Genomic DNA, 20,058 nt, shown 5'->3' with positions numbered 1-20,058 from the left:
AAACACACTATTCATTTAGTTACCGTTTACATCTTTTAAACTGCAGCACGAGTTTGCACACAACTTTCCAATTATGGTGGGCCCAGGCCCTAATACAGGAATTTCAAACGCTGTGCTGATCCGTCCTCCGGCTCAAAATTATTAACCACAGAATCTTCGCTTTTCATACGGATGATAGTTTTCACCTTATCCATAGTGTGGCTATTGCCACCCTTTAACATACATATATATTTTAGGGCGGCAGTTAAGGTGAGTCACAGTTACATTGGAAATCGAATAAATGAATCGCTAGAAAGAAAAGAGAGAAAAATCTAGTGATCATTGTAAGGGATAACATTCAATTAGGTACATGCTAGTGAGTTGTTGCTTGGATACATAACCCGGCTGATAAATAAAACCCTTTCAGAGAACACTTGCATAAGAAAATAATTTGGAGAGATAATCTGGTAAACATATTAGAAAAAGAAGTGGATGGGGAATTGAGATACTGCCAATTAACATTCCACTTAGGCAGCCATTAAATTGAGTTATTGTTGTTCTGCTGTGGATGGGCAATTTCCTGAAAAATGTAAGGGTAAGTTTGCAAAGCCTTTAAGCCATCAAAGCCATTACAAGCAGAAAGAAAAAAACATGGCTTACTTTAGAATAGTTACATACATTATCTATCATTCTGACAACGGTTTAACAATGTGTTAGAGACAAAACGTACATACATATATCTGCTAAGGTCATGCTGACCATGCTAGCATATATATTGCTCATATTAATTGGAGCAAGTTGTTATTTGTACGGCACATTTTAAATCCTTGTTTCCTCTGGCCACAGACGCTTCAGAATTGTTGCAATATCTGCTGGCCAAATAACCAGATAAACTGCCACTTCCTGGCAGAATATGAAAGGTTGCAACTCCTATTATTTTTTAATACAGAAATGATGGTTATGAATGCCAATCTATAATTAACATGTGATGAACCGCCAAGGTGGAAATATGCTCCTAAACACAAAGCTAGAAGAACCTCTATATGATGTTCCATGTTAAGATCCATTGGCTCGCTGTGCAGTTCCATAAACCAATGAAAACGCTCGGAACGCAGGCTGTATTAACCAGGGGAACCTGCGCTCAAGCCATTTTCATTGGCTTAGGGTGCTTCCTTTCCCTTCCCCACTTAGCATCCATGTAGCTCCCTACACGGGCGCTAATGGTGTCTTTTGTTTTAAAAAAGCAGCACTGCGTGTCACCAGGCCATGCAACAAAGGTACGTGTATTCATTTTTCAAACTAAAAAATCATTAGCACAGGTGCAAGGAGCTATACGGATGCTAATGGCAAAATGCCCCTTGGCTTCACTCAGGCCTTTAACTTGGACAGTGAGCCGTTACTGACAGTGTCGGTCCGCCGCCTCTGGGCATATCGCCTCAATATGGTCCCTGGTGGTCGATTTGGTCATTTTCCCAAGAGAGAGGAAACCAATTATAGCTTTAACACATTTAATTGAGTTTTAAGGGACATAAATCAATACGATCTTGTTTCATCAGACAAGCCTAGTGAACTATAGCTACCGGGTATTTAGAAAGGGCCTTAAAACATACAGTTTCAACTAAAGGATACCGTGCACTAGGACATTGAGCCAGATCAGGTCAGGTTGTTAAAAGTCTTTTATGTAGTACCCATGTTTTATGTCACGTGCCATGAGGCCTCCAGGCTTTCAGAGCTCTACAAGCATATAACTAAAAAATAAAATAAATAGTGGAAGGGATTAACAGACTATTCAGGACTAACATGTGGATAACCAGCATTCAGCAACGATATATAACCACATTTTAGGAGAGATAGTAATAAGAAGCAGAAGGCATACTAGGGCTTAGGGAAAACACAGCTACTTAGTGAGATTGGAGTGGAACAGAAGAACATCTACCTCAAAACATTTAATGATTCTTGTGTGCAAAACCTAAAACCTTTTCGCACTGTGTCTTGGGTAAACACTAAGGGCCTCATTACGACCCAGGCGCTAATGGGTTAACGGCGCTGTAAAAGGCTGCAGCGCCGCTAACCTATTAGCGCCTAATTACGAGGTCCCTTTGCGGGACCCGACCTTAACGGCTGGTGTAGACCAGCCGTTAAAGCAGGGACCCGCAAAGGGACCTTGGTGCTAATTACGGTGCCGCAATTTGCGGCACCGTACTTAGCGCCTTCCCCATTTCCATTGAGCCCTATGGGGCAAAAATGGGAATGGGGAAGGGCCATGGAGGAAGGGGGAATTACCGTCCCGCCAACCTCGGAATGGAGTGGTAATTCCCCCTTTCTCCATGGCGGAGCCGGTAACTTACCGGCATGGACCATGGTGCTAATAGCACCATGGTCTTCCGCCAAGGTCGTAATGAGGCCCTAAGGCACGATTAGTATTATGACTTTATTTTGTATTGCTTTAAAATATATTTATTTGAAAAAGTAAATACAACTAATACATAACCTTCACAAGCACTGTAAAACACAAAATGTCACATGGATGTGGTACCCAGACCTGTAAAGTGCAAATGTGCAATACCAAACAAATACATGTGACAATCCAATCACAGGAGACACAAAGAAAGGACAACAACTTGTAAATTAGTAGTAGCACCAAACTAAAGTGAGCAATACTGATTTGAATTGAAAACCTATTAAGAGTTCCTGTCTGTGTTGTCTAGCCCAATAGACAGTTGTTTTTCTATGTAGTAGCTCTCCACCTCTGCCCTACATGTGTCAATACCCAACATTGGTAGCTGGATTTTCTTCAGGGGCTATTCTGTCGACAATGGTGCATAGATGACGTTATTGTCATCAATGACTTAGGTGTTGCCTATGGTGTAAGGTGCATCTGCTGAGCGGAAGTCTTCAAACATTGTGAATTATTAAGCAACTGTTGGAGAATAGCGTGCGTCTGGAATATTTGCACTACAGCTGAACCTTCTTACAGACACTAACAAGTCCAAATGAGTTATATGGTGCTCTGCCATCAAGCTTGTAGGCACAGAAGCACCTGTCGTACAATGGGCAGTAACTTCCCTTCTTGTAACTGTGTCTTCTTGCTCTACTGCGTGTCTATCTGTTCCTTTGATGGGTCCGTCTCGCTACCAAAACCCAAGCAGAAGCAGAACCCCCAGCACCTTGCAGCAGAGCATAAGCCTATAAGTGGACGAGGTTTAGAGTTCATGACTCCCAGCTGATCCAAAGGCCCTGCTGAGCTCCATACAGATGAGCAAATAGCCCAACAGCACACCAGGACAGAGGTATGCAGCCCACAAGCACATCAGCATTTGCTGAGCCATTCTGTCCTCTTTTCAGCTATCGCCTTTTCAAAAGTAAGTAAACTGATAAACCCGATCCTAATTAAAGGGAACTCTGGAGCCTAAATGGGTGGCAGTGGATATTTACCACTGAAGGTTAAAATTAGGTCTAATTGAATCTGTGATCTCTGTGCACATTTGATGTTACTGATTGATATTGGCGTTACAATATATGTTGCCCTGCGAAATCCTCCACCAGGTAATGCTGCTAATGGGTACCTCTTTCAATGTGTAAATAAGCTCTGGGGAGAAAAATGTGTGTTTGGAACATCATCTATGGAACCGATTTTATTTTCATTATTTTCCACTTTCACTTGTCCCTGTTAAATTCAATGCACTTTGTATCCAGATCCCTCAATGGTCCAGAATCTCCTGAATCATCATGTAAGTAAAACGATTTCGCTCATAAATCATCACTTCCCCTTATTGACATTGATTTATATACCCGTTTACCTTTGTCCTTTCAGAGGCATTGTAAGAGGATTCAATTCAGCACTACAGCTAAGTTAACGCCTAGTCTAGAATACTGAATGAAAACCCTTATTGATATATCTTTAGGTCCAGTTCATGCGTTCTGGATGACTACCCCTACATAACACCCCTCTCTTGGAATCCCCCTGACCCCACTGAGCCAAGAAGTAGTTCTGTTTTGCAAGTTTAAAAGGTTTATTTGATAATTTAAAATATATATATATCACACTTTATAATAAGTTAATAATTGAATAGCACACTTAATCTGATATGATAAAGATCAACAACGGAGAATCTGGCACTAGCACACTTCTTTATAATTACTAAGGAGTTGAGATGAAATGGATAAGGTAGCACACTGGTAAATAGGTACAGAAGTATAATGTGGTAGAAAATGCTTTATAGGGTTCAAGGAAATGCAAGGTTGAATGAATGAAATGCAGTATAGAAAACAACTTGATATGATTTCAACAAACAAGGTAATCACTTTTCTCTGGCAATCCACTCCCCCCCTCTTTATGCAATGCAAGGGAATGGGAGGAAAGCACGCAGTTCTCAGAAATGCAATCAATGTAATCAGTTCAATCCCCCCCAAGCTTAGACAACAGAAGTTTAAAACACAGATAGGAGTTTTGAAAACACAGGCCCAAATGCTTTGATATGTGCTAGCAATGGATGAGAAATATGCTGGAAATGCTTTTAATTCCCTTTCAGAGGTTCAGGGTGAGTGGTATCTAGTAATATTAGTCCAGGCTCACACTAGCAATGAGGCAGGGATAGTTAGCAGGTTAAACGAATTTCTGGCAAATGGAAGGCAAGCAGCAGCAGTTTTTACATGTGAAGAAATTTGCAAATCGCGGCAAAATTCGCGGATGCGCCGAGCGCTATTACAGAGGAACCACAATGACTATCTCTATCGTTTTGGGGTCCTAGGAAAGCCTAGGATCTCAGCTTCCAAATAAAAGTTACTGCAAGTCTCTAGCACAAACGGTTGCGAAGATATGAACGATTGAATAAAGGTCGTTTTTCAGATTTGAAATTTTAAACGCACACTTTTTCAGCTTTAAAAATGATGGCAGGATAACACAATTGCTAAGCTGCAGTTCTACTTAGGTTAAAAATGGATTGAATTATATTATTTTAACTAGGAGATTGGTTCTGCACAGTTTTCTAGGTACTCACACTATATTCTTGAGTGAAATGGGCCTCATCACGGATCTGGTCAGGGTTTTGGACTGGGCTCGGGTCTCTCTCTGGGCACAGCACTGCTTTCTCTCTGGGTACAGCACTGCTTTCTCCCTCTGGTCTGGTCTCTAGTTCTGGATAGATTGAAGTCTCTAGTTTGGCTCTCTGGAGGTTTGATGGAGGTAAGTATGGATTTTTCCGGCAGAGCGTCCCGCTGCAGATGGAATTGAAGGTCCCTATCTGTCCTGACTGTCTGCTTTTATGTGTTTAGAATGTGGGTGTGTTCTAGCATCACTGACCCTACCTCTCTCTCAGCTTCTAATTGGTCAAACTTCCATTTCTTATTTGATTGGGGAGTGAACTGTGAGTCAGAGGGATGTCATTTTATGGCTTGCAGATAGGACACTCATCTGTCAGATTGCACACATTCTATATTTGATAATAAAAGACATATTTCAGAGTTACACAGTTGTTTGAAATTACATATACATGGTGTGGCTGAATTTAGCCATGTCTCTGTCCAAATCTGCTGTTTCTAAGAGCTTGCATTCAGAAATGGCAGATAATTGACTTTTTAACTGATTTTTCACTTTCTGACATTGACCCAACTTTACATACATGTGTGCAGGGAGTAGGGACATTAACTGATGAAGTTTCAGATTTTTAACATGCATACATTTAGAGTAATATCCACTTTTCCGCTAAAACCCCCCTGAACATGCCACCGGGTCGAAAAACCTCTTAAAATGTGGGCAGAAAAATCACAAGAATTATGGTGTCATTTCTAAAATTTTCACATGTCCGTACTATGAGTTATTCATCTTTTTCTAAACAATATTCTGGCTACAAAGGGGTGTGGTTTCCTCTCAGCACAAGGTAGAAATACTGGTCTTTCCAGTTCTGCCAAGCCAGCTTGCTCTCACAGGCAGTGCCCCTCCCCTTTCCTCAGGAGGAAGCCACTTTTTACGACCATTTACGACTCCTGCCAATAAAACCTTTGCCTGAGCCAGGACAGGGCTTTGTTCACTTTCCTGCAGAGCACAGGTAATTCAATTATCAGATAGATGGCATATCCTTAGTGTGAGCAGCAAAAGGGCAGCTAGGCCTGGGAACACAGCTGTGACTCACGTTTCACTCCTGATGGGGGTAGTTGCCAGGCAGAATTCAGTTCCTTAAGGCGGGTTTCAGATAAAATGTCACTTTTTGTTCCCCAGTTTCTGCCTTCAAATACAACTAAACATTTTCACATATGCAGCTAGAAGGCTGATTCTAAGTGCAAAACTATGGCATTTCAACAGTTACAAAGGCATGTGACACCAAACATAGGTCACTCATTTAATCTAAACATTTTCGATTTTAGTGTCTTTAAATCCAGTACAACTTAAACTGCTGACTCCATAGCTCAGCCAGTTTTGTTATAAGCATTGTTCTGGGCTCTTCATTTCCCAGATTTTGTAGGCACACAACACTCCATTCTACCAAATGTCTGCTGGTGTCCAGTGAGTTTTTAGATGTGTTGCAATGTTTAAAATAGACAGTTTGAGCCTGCCTTCAGAGAAACACAGGGTGGTTTTAAACTGCCGGCTTTTGGATAGTGGTGAGTACTGGTACTGCACCCATTTTTGAGATTTAAGAAATGAATTCCCCACCATTCTAGGTTGCATTTGGCAATCAGCATTGCCATTCCCAATGGTTTCAGACTAGTGTGCGGGTAGTCCAATGGTGGTTTTAGGCAGTGTCCTTCTGTGCCCATAACATCAGCAAAAATGAGTGGCAGCCTATTCTTCATGCATTTCCCTGTGCATTTTCTGGGAAGCTCTGGCCATCATGAGGTTTTCCATGTCAGTACTGCACAGTTTTGAGGTAGGGCTCGGATGCATGGGTAAATACATCCCACAAGCCCCCCTCTTGCGATGGCCATTCTATTTCACGAATGGGACCCGCAAGATCTGGGATGTAGTTCTCCTCTTCTTCCGATAAATGGCACAGTTCAGCATCTTTTCCTCCATCCGGTCGGATCGATCGGTTCTCCTCGCCGGTCCTGATGGGAGTATTGGGCGGTCCACTGGGCCCATTGAATCTTCGTTCCCGGTCTCCGGATCGCCCTCCTCGGCCCGTCTTCAGGTTTTCTTTCTCCTAGGACGACAAAGGAAGAGCGGCAATACCTACTCATAGACGTTTTTCCACCACTGTTGAGATAGTGGGGCAGCATATGCCTTTCATCATGACGAAACATTACATTCTTATTTTGATAAAAAACAGTATAACTAAGAGACAGTTTCATGCAAATCACAATATTTTAGAGACTAGATGTGGTATGTTTTATGATTGGAACTGAATTAGTCTGAGACAGTACCCGCTAGGATTCCAGAGGATTCCTCCAGTTGTTGCAGAGTGTGCCTGGGATGGCAACATTTCAACTGGTTTATGTGGACCCATTTGTCTTCCCCCTCTGCCGAACCGCCTTTGGGGATGCGGATCTTGTAGGCCACAGAGGAGATCTTATCGACGATCTCAAAGGGTCCCTTCCATGTAGGCAAAAATTTGCGCTGCTTGGCCTGGTTCCTTTGGAAGTTGTATAGATAGACCCGGTCTCCCACCTGATATTCCTTCCTGGAAGTTTTCAGGTCATAGTGGGTCTTCATGCTATCAGCTGATCTTTCTAGATTCCGCTGAGCATAAGCAAAAGCATGTTGGAGGTGTTTCCTTAAATTCTCTACATACTCATGAGTAGTGGAGGCATTTATCAGTGTCTGCTCTTGGGTCCTATAGAGCAAATGCTGAGGAAGCACCATCTTGCGCCCAGTCATCAACTCAAATGGTGACATTTTGGTTGCAGATGAAGGGGTAGATCTGATAGCCATTAGGACCAGAGGTAATCGGATATCCCAACTTGGCCCAGAATCTGCCACAAACTTCTTAAATATGCTCACAATTGTCCGGTTATATCTCTCTACTGCCCCAGAAGAAGCTGGTCTATAAGCAATATGCAGCTTTCTCTTGACCCCCAGTATCTCCCACATCTTTGTCATTACTTCACTGGTGAGGTGGCTACCTCTGTCTGACTCAATCCTTTGAGGTAGACCAAAACGGGAAAAGATGTGGTTGATCATCAAGGCAGCTGCAGTTTCCGCCTTGCAATTTGGGGCTGGGAGACATTCCACCCACTTGGTAAACAAGCATGTCACAGTCAACATGTACTTATTCCCCCTAGCCGAGCGAATCACAGGGCCTACAAAGTCGATTTGTAAATCTGACCATGGCAGGGTCATCCCCCTCTTTTGTAAAGGCGCCCGGTGTGTGAGGGATGTCGGCTGAAATTGTGCACACACAAGACAACCCTTCAAATATTGGTTGAGGTCCTGGCCCATGTGTGGCCAGTATGCAACCTCTCTTAAGATTTCCAATGTTGTGTGAAACCCCCTATGACCGGCGGTGGCCGCATCATGGGCGTGACTTAACATCAGGCTTCGGAATGAGGTAGGAACCACACACTGATCGTGGCCAGCTTTGGATTTCCTTACCAGCAAACCGTCTTGGATCCGGAACATTTTTGGACATTTCATCAACACTCTTAGGTCCTCTTTCCCAATGTAATCGGTATCCGTCAGGGGAAAGTTCTCAGGGTCCTCAAGGTGCTGGTAAAATTTACCAATTATTGGATCCCCCTTCTGAGCGGTAATCAAATCAGCATCAGGGGTCTCCTTGCTCCATTGTGCAATTGAAAGGTCGTTGTGAGCATTTGTCTGGGACCTAGTGATGGCAGTGACCTGGATTTCCCCCAACAGGGACTCAATCTCAATTAGATCCCCTTGGATGGCCCCGGTTTTGGCCAGCTGATCAGCTAAGTCATTTCCAGTTTTGTCTGGTCCCTCTACTTTGGAATGACCCTTGATCTTTTTCCAGTAGATGGTCATCCCATTCGATGTGACCAGATCATCAATGTTTTGGATCAACTTCCCATGTTTCAAGGGTTTGTTGTTAGCACATAACATGCCTCTGGTTTTCCAATTAACCAGGTGCTCCACGAACCCGTTCCGTACATAATCCGAATCTGTGATTATGACCAGTTCGTGGAGTTGATGCTGGACAGCAGTGAGGATGGCCTGATGCACAGCCATCGATTCTGCCACCTGACTACTTCGGGGACCAATTTTGTATCCAGCGGAGGGTTCTGGGGACTCATTCACCCATGCATTCCCTACGCCAGCCACCAGTTCTTTCTCCCCGTCGTTGTCAACATGGTAAGAGCATCCATCCACATAGACAGTGGGCATTCCCTCACACTTGTCTTCTTCAAAGACTTTGTGTGGGGAATTCAGGTATGCCTCCATGTTGTCCTTTATTTTTAGACTTTCGTCCTCGAGACAGTTTTCTCTGGCACAATCATGCAAGTCAGCCAGACCTTGCGCAAGTGGACTCTTCTTGTTTTGGCCATATCTGACCTCCACAGGAAAGCCTTGCATTGACAGAATCCAGGAAGTAATTCGGGAATTACTCACATTTCCGGCCCGGATTCTGTCACTTTGGAGATATTGCAGAGGCTGGTGTGGAGTCTCCACTATGATATGTTCCCCCTGGATAAACGGGCGGTAATTCTTCAATGCCCACACCGTTGCCAGGAGTGCCTTCTCACAATCGTTGAATTTTTCCTCCACAGAGGATAAAGTTTTGCTCGCATAGGAGATTACTTTATTGACCTTGTCATGCTTTTGGTATAATACTGACGTCAAGCACGTATTAGAGAACCCCGTCTCCAGGAAGAACTCCTTGTTTCTGACAGGGTAAGCTAGGCAAGGCGCTTGTGAGAGGCTTCTCTTGAGTTGTTTTACCGCCTCGGCTTGTTCTGAACCCCATTCCCACTTGACCCCCCCCTTCAGGAGATGAATCAGGGGTCTGGTGATCTCTGCATAGCCCTCAATGAACTTTCTGCTGTAATTAGTCAGTCCAAGGAGGCTCCTTAGTTCCCGCAGAGTTGTGGGGTCTTTCAGTTTCTGAAGTGCTTCCACTTTCTTTTCCTGGGGACAGAGACCCTGAGGAGTAATCTCATGCCCCAAGAAATTAACACGGTTTCTACACCACTGTGCTTTCTGAAAGGAAAGTTTTGCTCCGGCGGCCCTCAACTGTGTCAGAACATAACGGATCTCCGCTATGTGTTCCTCCACAGATGAACTTTTGATGAGGACATCATCTACATAAGCCAGGTTACCCCTCGCACCCAGGTCGGGCATGGCCTTATGTAGGAAAATATTGAACTCATTACCGGAGTTAAGGTATCCGAAGGGAGTCCGGGTCCATGTGTACTGCTGGCCCCCAAAGGTAAAAGCCAGTTTGTATTGGTCCTCCCTGCTGACAGGCACGGTCCAGTATCCATTGGTCAGGTCTATTGCAGTGAATACCTGTGACCCCTGAATCTGGGCCAGCCCTTGGTCAATGTAGGGCAGAGGCCATCGGGAAGTATGGACCCGTTTGTTGAGCTCCCTAAGGTCGGCGCAGAGTCTCCACTGGCCGTTTGGCTTCAATATTCCCAGCACCGGATTATTGAAGGTGCTGTGTACTGGACGGATTATTCCCCGGGACTCAAGGTTCTTAATTATTTTGGTAAGGGACTCCATTGATGCGAGAGGCAAGCGATATTGCTTCACAAACACTGGAGTCATGCCAGGGTCCGTCGGGATTGTGGTTGTGTGGATGTCGGTGCGACCACAGTCATATGAGTCTACCGCAAAGAGATCTTGGAAATCCAAGAAAACTTGTTTCAACTTTTGCTTTTGTTCCAGAGTCACACAGGCATCAGCTAGGTTGACTCTCTCTTCCACCATCTGCCTGAAGCCCGGAAAGACTTCTGGTTTGGCTATCTCCGCGGCCTCCTCCAGCTGGGTGGAGAAGTCCCTGGTCAGAGTGCTGATTTGGACCGGAGGCTTCAGGTGGGAAAGGCAGCCCTCATGCACCTGGAAAATCACCTCATCCCTCCTGAAGTCACACGTCACATCTTCCTTACCATAGGGGCAGGAAGTGTACACCAGGAAGCTCCCCCCATGCCGGGTAAAAATCCTGTCTGGTGTTGTATGGTCCTCACTGTCACTGTCAAAACAGTCCTTGGGGATTGGTCCTAACAGTTCATTTACAAGATCAATGGAGAAATGTCGGTCATCAACCGCCATTCCAATAATGATGCCTGCGGCTAGAGTAATACTCTTTAAGTCGCTGTTATCCACCTCTATTGGAATGGTGTCATGTTCTATGTTGACTAATGGAGTTGGGTTTACCCCCAACCCTTGCTGTTGGAGAGAAGCATTTAGATGTATGTAAGCATCAGGGTTTTTCAACTCTTGTCCCCTTTTAACTTTCACTTCCAGGGAGAATTGTCGGGTCCTTTCTGGGATGGTGACTTCCTCTTTAATCTGAATTTCAACTGCATAAGGTAGCAATTGAGCTGACCTAAATGCTTTTTCTGGATCATCAAAGCCCATGGGATTATCCGCTAATCGGGACCAAGCTTTGAAGTTTATTAGGTCCAAACTAATGGCAAAGCGATTGAGAATGTCACTGCCTAAGTAAAAGGCGGCAGGGACGTCTCGCACGACCCAACAATTGTGGACTATGCTCTTGTTGCCAATGGAGATTTTGAGCATACACCTGCTTGGCAGGAGATGTTTGGAATTAGGTGCTTCCAGGTCCATTTCCCATTTGTCTATCAGTTTGAAGGTGGGAATGGCTGGATCTTTTGGGAGTTGGCAGAACATGGCTTCGTTGATGAAGCTCTTACCGTTGTTCACACACACTCGAGCGAGAACAGAGTCCTTCCCATCATTTAACTGAACTGGGATGAACAACTGCTCTCCAATTTGCTGAATATCAGCCAGGCTTTGAGCTGATTTCACATCTTTCTGGACTATAGGAGTGGGAGTTTCAGATTGTGGATTGGTATAGAATTTCAAAGTGTTTCCTTCCAGCGTGGAATACCACTTTAGACTGGAAGGAAGGTTGATTTTCAGAAATAGAGAGGACCCCCCATCACCAGTCTGTTGTCCTACTGCTATGACTGTCACGTCTGGAATTTGGTTGTTCTGGAAGTGAAATTCTACTTGGTCAGATTTTTGTTCAACCATGTGGCAGGTGCCGTTTAAACTAACATGGTTGACACTCTGTTTTAATTTTATCGGTCGGCTAGTCTGGGTCCAGAGGACCTTGTTTACGCAATCTATTAGGGGTGACAACCTTCTCAGGAGGTCATTCCCTAGTAAACAAGGGGTGCCCTCTGGGGTCACAACTATGACCGGGTGTTTCAACTTATGTCGCCCAATTTTAATGTCCAAGTCTGCAGTCCCCTCAACGGGAATTTCCTTCCCGTCAAAGTTCTGTAGTTGTCCCGGAAGAGAGGTGAGAGGAATTTGGTAATTCTCTCCCCTTCCTGCATTCAGTTCGTCAAAGGCCCTTCTGGACAGAAGGGTAGCTTGAGATCCAGTGTCCACCAGTGCCGAGATTGTACCCTGCCCCTGTACTCGTACCGGGGCATAATATCTTCCCTCCTTCTCCTCAAGGGGGCACAGATAATGTACATTTTTGGACAACTGGTGGGCTAATTTTCTGGTTTTGGACATTGCTAGCGAAGAGATTTGGGCAGAATTCTGTGGAGAGCCTTGGGAATCTGAAAGAAAAATTTGGCAACTGGAGATCAGAGCCATTGTGGGTTCCCCTGGCTCCGGTTCTGGGCCGCCCCCCCCTTTTTGGAGGCAGTCACCAGGATGGGTTTGAACCAGGGGATTTTCTTGCTGTTGGTTCTGGGATGAGATGGTGGGCGGCGGTAGCTCAGTCTCCACATCTCCCCAGTCTGGATTTGCATCCCTAGGGACCCATTTTTCTTTGGGAGGAGTTCCCCCCTCTCTGAAGGAGAAGATCCTTTTCCCAGGATCCTCTGAGGATCCCTCTCCCTCAAATTGGAAGATCTGTACCTCCTCCTCAAACTGAGTCTGTTTGGGTCTTTTGTTTCTCCTACCCCCCCTCTGCTCCTTAGGAGCCAGACTTTCAGGGGCAAGAGATTTTGTTTCCGGTTCCTGGGTTTCCAGGGGCTGTTTACAAGTGAGGAAGGAAGCTTCCTCCAAGGCTTTACACCCCCCTTCCCTTTGTGCCTCCTCCCTGGGAAGCGGTGAGTTATCGGGGTGCTGCCCCCGTCATTGTTCTCGAGCACCAGGTCCAGAGTTGGGTGCGTTCTGCGCCGGCATGCCGATCTGAGGGTTCTGCTGAGCCCTCAGTATGTGACCCAGATCCCGCGCCATGTTTTGAACCTGGCGCTCTAACTGGGAAACCCGCTCAGGCTGATACGGGGCCCTGTTTTCTCCCCTGGGCTGATCCCGGGAAGGGTAGCTGTCCCTCCTCTGGTAATACCCCGGGTTGGGAAGATTTGGGTACCCCTCCACCCTTGGCCTCCCCTCTCCCGGATTCAGTGGTCTGGGCTCAGGGAATTGGGGAAAGAAGGATGGATGGTTTTGGGGCTGGAAGTCGAGTGGATATCTGGGGAAAAAGTTCTGCCCAGGGTTTGGTAAATTTCTGCCCTCCTGTGGGAAGTTTGGAGGGAAGTTCCCTGGGTTAGGTGCTTGTCTGGATCCCCCCCCTTGGGCTGGAGGAGTCCACACATAACCCAGGATGGGTCGATTTCCCTTGTAACGGGGACTTACATAATCAGGAGAGCGAGGGACCCCATTTGCGGGGCTGCCTCCTTGGCTCCCTGTCTGTGACTGACCCGAGGACCTCCTGGGCCTAACATTATTAGGTGCAGGTAGGTTTTTAGGCCCCCCCATCTCCAAATCCAAAACGGGGGTGACCTTTACCTCTGCCACCTTGGCAGCAGCAGGGGTGCTGTTGGCTTTGGGGTTTTTCTGGGCATTACTTTTGCTATCTACCGGTTTCTGCACCTCATAGATCCGGGTAGCCTGTTCAATGACCCAGTCTAAAGATCTTTTCTCGTGAAAATCCCTCACGAGCTGGGTCATTATGTATTTGGGCAAGGCATGAAAAAACGTATTAATGAACTCTCTACTATCTGTGCGCACCCTTCTGGTGGTTTGCGCAAAAGCACGTTTCAGTTCTTGCACAAATTCTTGTGGGGCCTGATCCTCCCCACATTGCAAATTGTAGGCTGCCTTGCGAGCCTCTTGAGGTTTTCTGTGAACAGAAAAATGTTTCAAGATGGCCGCCTTATAGGTGGACCATCTTAAATGATTTTGGTCCTCCAGCCCCGCAAAGAAACTGGAGTATTCCGGGGAGAAGGTCCACTTTACATATTGAATACAGCTTTGGCTGTCCTTCATATGGAAAGTCTCCATCATTTGCTCAAACAACTCTAAGTGCTCCCAAACAGAATACTTAGCGTTCTTATGGTAAGGCGTGATGACGCTCCTGATCGCCTTAATCTGCTTTAAAGGGTCCTTAAGCAAGGCCCTTTTTGTCTTATTGGCCCTTTTGGTCCAGGTAACCCTGGTCCAATCGTCCTCGGACTCAGAGGCACTGCTCCCAGAGGTTCCCGTCTGTTCTTCCAGGTTTTCCCGGATTCTGCGAGCCTGGGAATGGCTGGCAGAATGTGGGGACCTGGTCTCCTGTGTCCTGCGCAGTTCAGAGGAGTCTTCAGATTCCTCCTTGCTGCCAGGATTTGATGGGTACCCCCTCCACTGACCTAACTCAGCACTACAGCTAAGTTAACGCCTAGTCTAGAATACTGAATGAAAACCCTTATTGATATATCTTTAGGTCCAGTTCATGCGTTCTGGATGACTACCCCTATATAACACCCCTCTCTTGGAATCCCCCTGACCCCACTGAGCCAAGAAGTAGTTCTGTTTTGCAAGTTTAAAAGGTTTATTTGATAATTTAAAATATATATATATCACACTTTATAATAAGTTAATAATTGAATAGCACACTTAATCTGATATGATAAAGATCAACAACGGAGAATCTGGCACTAGCACACTTCTTTATAATTACTAAGGAGTTGAGATGAAATGGATAAGGTAGCACACTGGTAAATAGGTACAGAAGTATAATGTGGTAGAAAATGCTTTATAGGGTTCAAGGAAATGCAAGGTTGAATGAATGAAATGCAGTATAGAAAACAACTTGATATGATTTCAACAAACAAGGTAATCACTTTTCTCTGGCAATCCACTCCCCCCCTCTTTATGCAATGCAAGGGAATGGGAGGAAAGCACGCAGTTCTCAGAAATGCAATCAATGTAATCAGTTCAATCCCCCCCAAGCTTAGACAACAGAAGTTTAAAACACAGATAGGAGTTTTGAAAACACAGGCCCAAATGCTTTGATATGTGCTAGCAATGGATGAGAAATATGCTGGAAATGCTTTTAATTCCCTTTCAGAGGTTCAGGGTGAGTGGTATCTAGTAATATTAGTCCAGGCTCACACTAGCAATGAGGCAGGGATAGTTAGCAGGTTAAACGAATTTCTGGCAAATGGAAGGCAAGCAGCAGCAGTTTTTACATGTGAAGAAATTTGCAAATCGCGGCAAAATTCGCGGATGCGCCGTGCGCTATTACAGAGGAACCACAAGGACTATCTCTATCGTTTTGGGGTCCTAGGAAAGCCTAGGATCTCAGCTTCCAAATAAAAGTTACTGCAAGTCTCTAGCACAAACGGTTGCGGAGATATGAACGATTGAATAAAGGTCGTTTTTCAGATTTGAAATTTTAAACGCACACTTTTTCAGCTTTAAAAATGATGGCAGGATAACACAATTGCTAAGCTGCAGTTCTACTTAGGTTAAAAATGGATTGAATTATATTATTTTAACTAGGAGATTGGTTCTGCACAGTTTTCTAGGTACTCACACTATATTCTTGAGTGAAATGGGCCTCATCACGGATCTGGTCAGGGTTTTGGACTGGGCTCGGGTCTCTCTCTGGGCACAGCACTGCTTTCTCTCTGGGTACAGCACTGCTTTCTCCCTCTGGTCTGGTCTCTAGTTCTGGATAGATTGAAGTCTCTAGTTTGGCTCTCTGGAGGTTTGATGGAGGTAAGTATGGATTTTTCCGGCAGAGCGTCCCGCTGCGGATGGAATTGAAGGTCCCTATCTGTCCTGACTGTCTGCTTTTATGTGTTTAGAATGTGGGTGTGTTCTAGCATCACTGACCCTACCTCTCTCTCAGCTTCTAATTGGGCAAACTTCCATTTCTTATTTGATTGGGGAGTGAACTGTGAGTCAGAGGGATGTCATTTTATGGCTTGCAGATAGGACACTCCTCTGTCAGATTGCACACATTCTATATTTGATAATAAAAGACATATTTCAGAGTTACACAGTTGTTTGAAATTACATATACATGGTGTGGCTGAATTTAGCCATGTCTCTGTCCAAATCTGCTGTTTCTAAGAGCTTGCATTCAGAAATGGCAGATAATTGACTTTTTAACTGATTTTTCACTTTCTGACATTGACCCAACTTTACATACATGTGTGCAGGGAGTAGGGACATTAACTGATGAAGTTTCAGATTTTTAACATGCATACATTTAGAGTAATATCCACTTTTCCGCTAAAACCCCCCTGAACATGCCACCGGGTCGAAAAACCTCTTAAAATGTGGGCAGAAAAATCACAAGAATTATGGTGTCATTTCTAAAATTTTCACATGTCCGTACTATGAGTTATTCATCTTTTTCTAAACAATATTCTGGCTACAAAGGGGTGTGGTTTCCTCTCAGCACAAGGTAGAAATACTGGTCTTTCCAGTTCTGCCAAGCCAGCTTGCTCTCACAGGCAGTGCCCCTCCCCTTTCCTCAGGAGGAAGCCACTTTTTACGACCATTTACGACTCCTGCCAATAAAACCTTTGCCTGAGCCAGGACAGGGCTTTGTTCACTTTCCTGCAGAGCACAGGTAATTCAATTATCAGATAGATGGCATATCCTTAGTGTGAGCAGCAAAAGGGCAGCTAGGCCTGGGAACACAGCTGTGACTCAAGTTTCACTCCTGATGGGGGTAGTTGCCAGGCAGAATTCAGTTCCTTAAGCCGGGTTTCAGATAAAATGTCACTTTTTGTTCCCCAGTTTCTGCCTTCAAATACAACTAAACATTTTCACATATGCAGCTAGAAGGCTGATTCTAAGTGCAAAACTATGGCATTTCAACAGTTACAAAGGCATGTGACACCAAACATAGGTCACTCATTTAATCTAAACATTTTCGATTTTAGTGTCTTTAAATCCAGTGCAACTTAAACTGCTGACTCCATAGCTCAGCCAGTTTTGTTATAAGAATTGTTCTGGGCTCTTCATTTCCCAGATTTTGTAGGCACACAACACTCCATTCTACCAAATGTCTGCTGGTGTCCAGTGAGTTTTTAGATGTGTTGCAATGTTTAAAATAGACAGTTTGAGCCTGCCTTCAGAGAAACACAGGGTGGTTTTAAACTGCCGGCTTTTGGATAGTGGTGAGTACTGGTACTGCACCCATTTTTGAGATTTAAGAAATGAATTCCCCACCATTCTAGGTTGCATTTGGCAATCAGCATTGCCATTCCCAATGGTTTCAGACTACTGTGCGGGTAGTCCAATGGTGGTTTTAGGCAGTGTCCTTCTGTGCCCATAACATCGGCAAAAAATGAGTGGCAGCCTATTCTTCATGCATTTCCCTGTGCATTTTCTGGGAAGCTCTGGCCATCATGAGGTTTTCCATGTCAGTACTGCACAGTTTTGAGGTAGGGCTCGGATGCATGGGTAAATACATCCCACAGCATGATTTCAGCTATTTTCCAAGGTCCCCTTTTCATGGCTTTGTCAGTGTATTGAAAGACAGCATCATTTAAATATGTGTTTACTGGTTGTAAAACCTCATTCGAATTCAGGTAAAATATAAGACTTATCCGTTCTACTTAGAAATCAGAACAATGTCCCTAAAGCCCTTCCTGAGAGAGGGGCAGAATAGAACCACCTCAGATGCTACCTGCTGTGCCACTGACCTGTTTGCTGTTCACTGCATTGCTAAATATCTCATGTGGGCATGGCGAAGGAGGCAGAGCAATCTGGCTACTTGACCTGCTATGGCCCAGCACAGGATCACGCACACTGATTTTGCACTGCATATGCACGTACCCTAGTCTTTGGGAAGATTCTGAAATCCCAGAATGCATTGCTGATGGTGCTCAATTTGTTGATTGTGTTGTTGTAATGACTGCAATGTCTGATTCTGTATTAAATACTGTGCAACTAATCATGTCATCCCCTTTTTGTATTTTCTTTTTAAAATAACTTGGGACTGTGATTTGATTGCATTTTAGGACGGTCCGATGTTTTATGTCTTATTGTTTTAATCTTGTTCTTAATTGTTTTAGAATCGATATGTGTTGATAGTTTGCTTTTATGATAAATGTTATCGAAATAAAAGTGAACTGAAATACCTAACATATGGGAGGAGTGGCAGAAAAGGCTACAATCCTAACTATCCCCATCTTCTTACAGTCCTCATCTAGAGAGAGCATCTAGTCTTGGAGCTAAGGCTCACTAATCACTCCTGGGATCTGCTCACCCTTCTTATCATCTCAGCTGTGGAAACACACTTGTCAAAGAGGAGGCCCTTCTCCTGGTACAGACGCTGACGTGCAGTTGCTTCCATGCACTTCATCGTAACAACCATGAGGACCCAGGTCCTGACCCCCTGCTCAGACAGCAGGTAAGCATGCACCCACATGTGTTTACACCCTTTGTCCCCACAGGCCATCCCCACCCCTCTTGTCCCCCTGTAATGTTCCCTTGTGCCCAGCCCCTCTCGCACACAGGTGTTGCCTGTTTTGCTTGATTCTTCTAACCTGCTGCCCCCCCAGCCTACTTCTGTAGGAGTCTGCCCTAAAACATTCTGGTTTCACCATCACCGTCGTGTGACCAATGCTGGATTTGACTTTTATGGACTTCATTGATTCATGGTGCGTCACCCTTTTTGGACTTTTTTGGACTTCATTTACATCTTGCACTCATGGTGGCCCTGAATCATGCTGTTCCCATCTTCATCTTGTATCCTGGCTTGCAACATTATGTTACTACTGACTTCTGCAATTGTAAACGCTCTCCCCTCTTGCTTCTCCACTCTTTTTGACCGCTTACTGTCTGTTCTCTCCTCCTCTCCCTTTCTCCTTCCCTCCTCCCCTTACTTTCTTCTATGCACTTAATCTATCAGAATTGTCACTGGACCTAATATGATAGCAACCTCGTCTGTCTCCTTCCTCCACCCCTTACTGCACCCCCCGCCCCCTCCAGCACTATCTGAAATGTTGTCAGGCCTAGTACGATAGTCACTTGTTTTGTTCCTGGCCTCCCTTTCTGCACCCCTCTCCCTCATCTTTTGTTTTCTACGGGTCTACCAGAAATGTCATCAGGCCTAGTACGGTAGTCGCCTGTCTGTTTCCATTTCCTTCCCACTCTCCTCCTCCCTTCCTTATCTATGTCTTAGCTCTTGCGCTATCTGAAATGTCGTCAGGCTGAGTACGATAGTTAATTTCACATCCTTACTGTTCATGGCCTATAAGAATGTCATTGTATTTTCCCTTGTTCCCTCCCTTGCCTTGATGCGCTTTGAAACACATTGTGTATATGCGCTATATAAAAAAGCTATCACATCATATCATGACGTCAAGTTCAGTAGCTTAGATAACAAAATAAATTCCTAAACTGGTGCTTTTAATGTTGTCTGCACAGTTCTTTTGTTTTTGCCAAATAAGCTGTCGGTACAAGAGAGGAAAGTCTTCTATTTGTCACCTCAGCTCAGCTCATCTTTGTCTCGGGAGGATAGCTCAGGGGCAACATGCTCGCTTTTGAAGCAAGACGACACCCCCAGGTCCAGGTTATAAAGAACCTATCATATCATATCAGTGTTTTTTTTAGTCATGAAGAAACAAATGTTGAAAATGAAAAGTATACCTCAATTCCTTGGTTTCATGTGTTAAAATCGCGGCAAAAATTGCTGATCACACAAAAAATTGTGGCAAAAAAGTTGTGGTTTTGCCGCTGCAATACATGTAAAGGATGTAGGGGACACCCCCGCAACCCTGACACCCATTATGCCATTTAAGGAG

General features: G+C 44.8%; 1 long non-coding RNA gene across 1 annotated transcript in view; it reads left to right on the top strand.

Moving 5' to 3' along the window:
- The window catches only part of LOC138513081 (uncharacterized), a 64,456-nt gene extending 44,789 nt beyond the window's left edge, over nucleotides 1-19,667 (top strand). Inside the window, exon 2 of the long non-coding RNA XR_011281694.1 lies at nucleotides 18,452-19,667. This is a non-coding gene — a long non-coding RNA (uncharacterized lncRNA). The remainder of the gene's footprint in view (nucleotides 1-18,451) is intronic.
- Nucleotides 19,668-20,058: the final 391 nt, after the last annotated feature.

The sequence above is a fragment of the Ambystoma mexicanum genome, chromosome 12, assembly GCF_040938575.1.
Source record: "Ambystoma mexicanum isolate Mex_15411 chromosome 12, UKY_AmexF1_1, whole genome shotgun sequence".
NCBI lineage: Eukaryota > Metazoa > Chordata > Amphibia > Caudata > Ambystomatidae > Ambystoma > Ambystoma mexicanum.
Note: the sequence above shows the minus strand (reverse complement) of the source record. Positions and strands in the feature narration are given on the sequence as shown.